This window comes from Nannobrachium achirus (assembly GCF_963921795.1).
Source record: "Nannobrachium achirus genome assembly, chromosome: 7".
NCBI classification, from domain to species: domain Eukaryota; kingdom Metazoa; phylum Chordata; class Actinopteri; order Myctophiformes; family Myctophidae; genus Nannobrachium; species Nannobrachium achirus.
Window position 1 is genome coordinate 20,391,718 of NC_137816.1, and position 9,017 is coordinate 20,400,734.

Genomic DNA, 9,017 nt, shown 5'->3' on the forward strand with positions numbered 1-9,017 from the left:
AGATGTTTACAAAACATCGGTATCGATATCGGTATCGGTGCTCTTGCACTCTCCAACATCGGATATCTGTATCGGTCGAAAAAATGGTATCGGTCGGGCTCTACTTACAGCCAGTTTGAATAGATCCAATTCATAGCAATGATACCAGCTACACTAGGCGTGCGGACTACACGAGCCCCGCACAGACTTTAAAATAGGACTAAAGGCGGTTTCAGACCGGTCTAAACGTATTTTAGTGGACTGGGTGAGGCAGCTCGCTCCCTACTGGGACGCGAACCCCAGCCCCCCACTCAGCAGACGAGGAAGCAACCCGCAACGCCAAGAATACTAGCCCACTTGGCGGAGCGAGTTACGGCCTGATCTCTTGCAGGGTCGTTGCAGTATAGAATGCAATTCTGTCCGCCACCAGTCCACCACGGCTCTGGCATGTAGGTGTGTCTTGGGCAGTGCTGTTGTTGTTGTTTGACAGTCACGCTGTTTGGATCACTTCCCTGTCATTTCCCACAGCCAACACTGGCAACACTTCCATAGAGTTTAGGGTTAGGGTTAGGTATAGGGTTAGTGTCGTAATGGGGACATGTCGTAATGGAGACATGTCTGAATGGAGACATGCAACCGCTTGAATCAGTGGTTCTGGACAACTGGATATCCGAACTACTTGGTGTTGGGCATCGCACTCCCTCAAGTCCTTGCAGCTTTGCGTGCTGAGTTTATGGCCGTGTGTGTATCCGTGTATCCGTGTATCCGTGTATGTATGTGTGTATGTAGCCTGAACTACCACTCAGTGACCAGAGAGGGTGCTCTTGAGTCTAGTCTGAGCATCAACTGCAATACTCTCTCTCTCTCTCTCTCTCACACACACACGCGCACACACACACGCACACACACACGCACACACACACACACACACACACAACCACCGCTCAGTTCACACGGGTGTGATTTTACTTTAACCTCAGCAATCGAGACCTTGTCTGGAAATTAGAAAAATTATAACAGGTATTAGTGATTGCTTTATAAACATTCAGGAGACGGGACAGCCAGCCCAAAGCCCGATACAGCAGAGTAGGCCTACAATGATGCTTTCTTAGAGGATTCCCATGGCCAGTAATAAAATAAAGTGCAGAGTGATAGACCTTGTCAAGCAGTTTCAAGGTGGTATGGGACTCCATGTGTGTGTAGCAGAGTAGCTCAACCTGAAGCCCAAAAGCAAATTCATACACGTAGCCTACGTAACTCTTAATGTGGAATTAATGATTAACTCAATCATACATTAATTCATCATACATTTAGCAGGAACTCATCATAAATGTGTGGATCTCACCATAAAGATAGGTATTTTTTTTGTTGTTGAAATAGGTGTTAAATAGGTCTATATCAGAACAGCTGATTGACAGCCAGGCTACACCAGGCTTTTCAATGCCATGTTGGGTGCTTACAGCTAGAGCCCGACAGATATATCGGTCAATTCGATATATCGGTCGTTTTGGAGCAATCGGAAGGGTATCGAACATCGGTGAATTATTCCACCGATATCCGATATATTAATTGTATAATAAATAAATAGATAAAAGACACATATTAATTCAAAAACGAGACAAAACACAGCAGAACCCCCAAATTAAAAGAGTATTATTATCCAACAAGCAATAGAAATTGATAACAAAAATTCAATAATCTGACAATTTTTCCGAGGGGCGAGCAGTCAATTAAATGATCTTAAATGAATAAAAAAAGATGTTTACAAAACATCGGTATCGATATCGGTATCGGTGCTCTTGCACTCTCCAACATCGGATATCTGTATCGGTCGAAAAAATGGTATCGGTCGGGCTCTACTTACAGCCAGTTTGAATAGATCCAATTCATAGCAATGATACCAGCTACACTAGGCGTGCGGACTACACGAGCCCCGCACAGACTTTAAAATAGGACTAAAGGCGGTTTCAGACCGGTCTAAACGTATTTTAGTGGACTGGGTGAGGCAGCTCGCTCCCTACTGGGACGCGAACCCCAGCCCCCCACTCAGCAGACGAGGAAGCAACCCGCAACGCCAAGAATACTAGCCCACTTGGCGGAGCGAGTTACGGCCTGATCTCTTGCAGGGTCGTTGCAGTATAGAATGCAATTCTGTCCGCCACCAGTCCACCACGGCTCTGGCATGTAGGTGTGTCTTGGGCAGTGCTGTTGTTGTTGTTTGACAGTCACGCTGTTTGGATCACTTCCCTGTCATTTCCCACAGCCAACACTGGCAACACTTCCATAGAGTTTAGGGTTAGGGTTAGGTATAGGGTTAGTGTCGTAATGGGGACATGTCGTAATGGAGACATGTCTGAATGGAGACATGCAACCGCTTGAATCAGTGGTTCTGGACAACTGGATATCCGAACTACTTGGTGTTGGGCATCGCACTCCCTCAAGTCCTTGCAGCTTTGCGTGCTGAGTTTATAGTCGTTGATCCCAAATATGCATACAACCGGATCTCTGTATCTGTCAGTCCTCTCTTTTATGCCCATATATGGAGCTGACTTAGCCTTACATTAATACTCTCCTGTAGTAGCTTCTGCTTTGATGACGTCTATGGCTACAGGAGAGTCTTAACGCTTTGACAGACAGGTCGGGAGTATGGTCTGCAAAACTGCTACTGCGGCTCTACACATGCATACATGCGAGACATATCTTCCGTACAAGTTCTGCAAGGTGTATGCGACTTGTAAGGTAGCCTTGTTTAATGTATAAGTCCGTATTGTTAAATAAAATGAGTTTTTACCAAGTGTGTGTCTTTTCCAAATCGAGCAGCTCTGGTCTGGTTAAAGATGGCTGCACTTATCACGTGACGTTCATCCATTCCCCCATTCGTTCATACAAGGACATGACGTATACATACGGAATAATGCTTCCAGCCACCAACGGGCGCTGTTGCAGCTAACATTGTAGCAAACGAGGAAAAGACACACACTTGGTAAAAACTCATTTTATTTAACAATACGGACTTATACATTAAACAAGGCTACCTTACAAGTCGCATACACCTTGCAGAACTTGTACGGAAGATATGTCTCGCATGTATGCATGTGTAGAGCCGCAGTAGCAGTTTTGCAGACCATACTCCCGACCTGTCTGTCAAAGCGTTAAGACTCTCCTGTAGCCATAGACGTCATCAAAGCAGAAGCTACTACAGGAGAGAATTAATGTAAGGCTAGAGCTGACTGATTTGTTTGCTCTCCCATTAGCCAATTCTAATATAGGATTTAACTAAGCTGAGGATTATTCTGACAGCATATGGAGCATCCTGCACCAAGACTACACCAGTAATCAGCTCTCAAGGAGAGCCAACAGACCATAAAATGCACAGATTGAGCCAGTCCCTCATTTAAAAGAACTAGAAGCCCACCAGAAGTTGTGAAGATAAGAAAAGAATATGTCCCATTGAAGAAAATCCTGAAACAAGAAAAGATCTCGTTCCAGTCGCCGTACACGAAGCTGAGGGTTCACTGGGATGACGGGGTGAAGATGTATGAGACCGCGGCAGAAGCAGAACGAGACATCCACGTGAGAGGCTACAAGCAGAGGACACCGCCACCACCACCACCACCACCACCAACAACACAGACACGGGATGCAGACCCGGCGGCGGGGGACGTGGAGGTGTCGCCGGAGACGGGAGCGGAGACGACAGGCGAGGTGGCGATGGACGAGAGGGAGAGACGGAGGAAGGAGGAGATAGAGAGATGGCAGCGAGTATTGAGGAAGAAGACGGGAGAGAAGAATGGAACGGTGAAAAAAGTGAAAGAAAGAGACAAGAACAGATAAAAAAGTGAGTGCGGGCACCGCACGCTATGGGAAAGAAAGGACAAGGGGAATCTAGAGTTGTAATCGAATTATATTTGAATGACAGACGGGACCGACGAAGGGATGTTTAGTTTAGGGGGATTGTGTAGTTTTTGTTTACTCTTCTGTATAGTTGGCTAGATGCTGGAAGGACCCAAGAGTAGGGAATATTTTCAGGTCTAGAGAGGGGGCCCTATCCAAGATAGGGACAAGCCCCTCAGTTTAGTTAGAGAGGGTAGGGGGTAGTCGCCCCTAGGTGGAAGTCCCGTGTGTGTGTGTTTGTGTTTGTGTATGTGTGTGATTAGTGTATTTGTGAGTGCGTGTATGGCATGACATTTGGATGTTAACATTATATTGGACATAGACAGGTAGAACAGATGAGGGGAGTTAAGTTAATAATTGATGGTTAATATTATGGGAATTATTTGAACAAAGGATGGTTAATAAGATGTGTATAATGTCACTGAATGTAAATGTGAATAACTCTCCAGAATAAGGACAAAAGGTATAACGACGGACACTAGATGGTGGAAATGTTCTAATGATAATGAAGATGGACATGTGAAAAGGAAAACAGAAAAAAAAGAAGACAAAAAAGTAAATCCTGTGTATGAACAGTACGATGATGATTAATGTGAAGAGATGATGGTTACTGTATATGGAGATATCTGTATCTGTCTGTCTGCATTCATTTTATGCCCATATATGGCGATCTCTGTATGTGTCTGACGGGCGGCCGAGTGTCTAGTCGGGGCCCGGCCTATTCGGGAACGATGTAAATAGGGAATGAATGCCCCAACCTTTAATGCAAACCACATTATACCTGTTGTCATAGGACCCGTTTTGACCATCTTGTTTGCCTGTGTCCATTTATGCCCATATATGGAGAGCTCTACAGACACAGTGCCAGAAAACTCTGATGTCAGACATCAGCTCTGCATACGGGCATCCATTTTATGCCCATATATGGAGATCTCTGTGAATGCCCTACCCTTTAATGCAAACCCCATTATACCTGTTGTCATAAGACCCGTTTTGACCATATGTTTGCCTGTGTCCATTTATGCCCATATATGGAGATATTTGTATCTGTCTGTCTGCGTCCATTTTATGCCCATATATGGAGATCTCTGTTAATGCAAACTCCATTATACTTGTTGTCATAGGACCTGTTTTGACCATCTGTTTGCCTGTGTCCATTTATGCCGCCCATATATGGAGATATCTGTCTATCTGCGTCCATTTTATGCCCCTATATGAAGATCTCTGTATCTATATGGCTGTGTCCTTTTTATGCCCGTATATGGATATCTTTGTGATTCTGCATCCATTTTATGCCCATATATGCCCATATATGGAGATATCTGTCTATCTGCGTCCATTTTATGACCATATAGAGAGATCTTTGTATCTGTCTGTCTGTGTCCCTTTTATGCCCGTATATGGAGATCTTTGTGATTCCTGTGTCCATTTATGCCCATATATATGGAGATATCTGTATCTGTCTGTCTGCGTCCATTTTATGCCCATATATGGAGATCTATACATACACACTCACAGAGATTTTTTGTTGACTCATGTGGCGTACGTGATGTCAGAGCCTTTTATGAAGTGATGTCACAATGAGTCAGCGCTTGCGCCGGTTCCTCCGGAACAGCCTGATGTCAACAATCTGCTCCGCATACAGAGATTCCGAACGTTTCGTGCCCGTTCCGGAAAACCGTGCGTCGGGACGGGTCGAGGCCGGGCACTGCACTCCGCGGTGGGGAACGTGTGTGCCGAATCTGAAGCCGGTGGGACGAACGGTTCTCGAGATACGCGGATTACATACATACATACATACATACACGCAGAAACTTCTCGCATTTATTGTAAGATGTATACCCATGCTAGCATCCTGAGACATTTGTGTGCATGAACCATAAATACTGAAGATTGGACTGTTGGTGTGGAAGACTGTGGTCACACTTGGCTGCTTCTAGAGGTGATTATGTGTGAGAATGAGTATACTTATTCCTCCTACCCGTATGCAGAGATAGATGTGTGTTGTTCAGCAATGTCCATTATAAGTTAGCTATTATTGGCTCTTCAATTCTCTAACTCTGATATTCTCAATTAATTAGACATGAGCATTCTTTAACTTCATCAAACTCTCTTTGATAAGGAGTCGCTAAGAGAAAAAATGATCTTCAAGGTCACAATGCGCCGCGTCATCAGCGCCCACACCCTAGGTGGGGTTGGCGATAGGGCCTTCTGTGTGGAGTTTGCATGTTCTCCCTGTGTCTCCTAGGGTTGATACCCTCACAAAAACATGCACGTAATCCTGGTCCCAATAATGCCTCCCCCTGGCCAGCCGCGGTGCCTGCGTGTGTGTATCCGTGTATCCGTGTATCCGTGTATGTATGTGTGTATGTAGCCTGAACTACCACTCAGTGACCAGAGAGGGTGCTCTTGAGTCTAGTCTGAGCATCAACTGCAATACTCTCTCTCTCTCTCTCTCTCACACACACACGCGCACACACACACGCACACACACACGCACACACACACACACACACACACACACAACCACCGCTCAGTTCACACGGGTGTGATTTTACTTTAACCTCAGCAATCGAGACCTTGTCTGGAAATTAGAAAAATTATAACAGGTATTAGTGATTGCTTTATAAACATTCAGGAGACGGGACAGCCAGCCCAAAGCCCGATACAGCAGAGTAGGCCTACAATGATGCTTTCTTAGAGGATTCCCATGGCCAGTAATAAAATAAAGTGCAGAGTGATAGACCTTGTCAAGCAGTTTCAAGGTGGTATGGGACTCCATGTGTGTGTAGCAGAGTAGCTCAACCTGAAGCCCAAAAGCAAATTCATACACGTAGCCTACGTAACTCTTAATGTGGAATTAATGATTAACTCAATCATACATTAATTCATCATACATTTAGCAGGAACTCATCATAAATGTGTGGATCTCACCATAAAGATAGGTATTTTTTTTGTTGTTGAAATAGGTGTTAAATAGGTCTATATCAGAACAGCTGATTGACAGCCAGGCTACACCAGGCTTTTCAATGCCATGTTGGGTGCTTACAGCTAGAGCCCGACAGATATATCGGTCAATTCGATATATCGGTCGTTTTGGAGCAATCGGAAGGGTATCGAACATCGGTGAATTATTCCACCGATATCCGATATATTAATTGTATAATAAATAAATAGATAAAAGACACATATTAATTCAAAAACGAGACAAAACACAGCAGAACCCCCAAATTAAAAGAGTATTATTATCCAACAAGCAATAGAAATTGATAACAAAAATGCAATAATCTGACAATTTTTCCGAGGGGCGAGCAGTCAATTAAATGATCTTAAATGAATAAAAAAAGATGTTTACAAAACATCGGTATCGATATCGGTATCGGTGCTCTTGCACTCTCCAACATCGGATATCTGTATCGGTCGAAAAAATGGTATCGGTCGGGCTCTACTTACAGCCAGTTTGAATAGATCCAATTCATAGCAATGATACCAGCTACACTAGGCGTGCGGACTACACGAGCCCCGCACAGACTTTAAAATAGGACTAAAGGCGGTTTCAGACCGGTCTAAACGTATTTTAGTGGACTGGGTGAGGCAGCTCGCTCCCTACTGGGACGCGAACCCCAGCCCCCCACTCAGCAGACGAGGAAGCAACCCGCAACGCCAAGAAGACTAGCCCACTTGGCGGAGCGAGTTACGGCCTGATCTCTTGCAGGGTCGTTGCAGTATAGAATGCAATTCTGTCCGCCACCAGTCCACCACGGCTCTGGCATGTAGGTGTGTCTTGGGCAGTGCTGTTGTTGTTGTTTGACAGTCACGCTGTTTGGATCACTTCCCTGTCATTTCCCACAGCCAACACTGGCAACACTTCCATAGAGTTTAGGGTTAGGGTTAGGTATAGGGTTAGTGTCGTAATGGGGACATGTCGTAATGGAGACATGTCTGAATGGAGACATGCAACCGCTTGAATCAGTGGTTCTGGACAACTGGATATCCGAACTACTTGGTGTTGGGCATCGCACTCCCTCAAGTCCTTGCAGCTTTGCGTGCTGAGTTTATAGTCGTTGATCCCAAATATGCATACAACCGGATCTCTGTATCTGTCAGTCCTCTCTTTTATGCCCATATATGGAGCTGACTTAGCCTTACATTAATACTCTCCTGTAGTAGCTTCTGCTTTGATGACGTCTATGGCTACAGGAGAGTCTTAACGCTTTGACAGACAGGTCGGGAGTATGGTCTGCAAAACTGCTACTGCGGCTCTACACATGCATACATGCGAGACATATCTTCCGTACAAGTTCTGCAAGGTGTATGCGACTTGTAAGGTAGCCTTGTTTAATGTATAAGTCCGTATTGTTAAATAAAATGAGTTTTTACCAAGTGTGTGTCTTTTCCAAATCGAGCAGCTCTGGTCTGGTTAAAGATGGCTGCACTTATCACGTGACGTTCATCCATTCCCCCATTCGTTCATACAAGGACATGACATATACATACGGAATAATGCTTCCAGCCACCAACGGGCGCTGTTGCAGCTAACATTGTAGCAAACGAGGAAAAGACACACACTTGGTAAAAACTCATTTTATTTAACAATACGGACTTATACATTAAACAAGGCTACCTTACAAGTCGCATACACCTTGCAGAACTTGTACGGAAGATATGTCTCGCATGTATGCATGTGTAGAGCCGCAGTAGCAGTTTTGCAGACCATACTCCCGACCTGTCTGTCAAAGCGTTAAGACTCTCCTGTAGCCATAGACGTCATCAAAGCAGAAGCTACTACAGGAGAGAATTAATGTAAGGCTAGAGCTGACTGATTTGTTTGCTCTCCCATTAGCCAATTCTAATATAGGATTTAACTAAGCTGAGGATTATTCTGACAGCATATGGAGCATCCTGCACCAAGACTACACCAGTAATCAGCTCTCAAGGAGAGCCAACAGACCATAAAATGCACAGATTGAGCCAGTCCCTCATTTAAAAGAACTAGAAGCTCTGGGCAAACTCTGTTTGCCTGTGTCCATTTATGCCCATACTGTATATGGAGATATCTGTATCTGTCTGTCTGCATTCATTTTATGCCCATATATGGCGATCTCTGTATGTGTCTGACGGGCGGCCGAGTGTCTAGTCGGGGC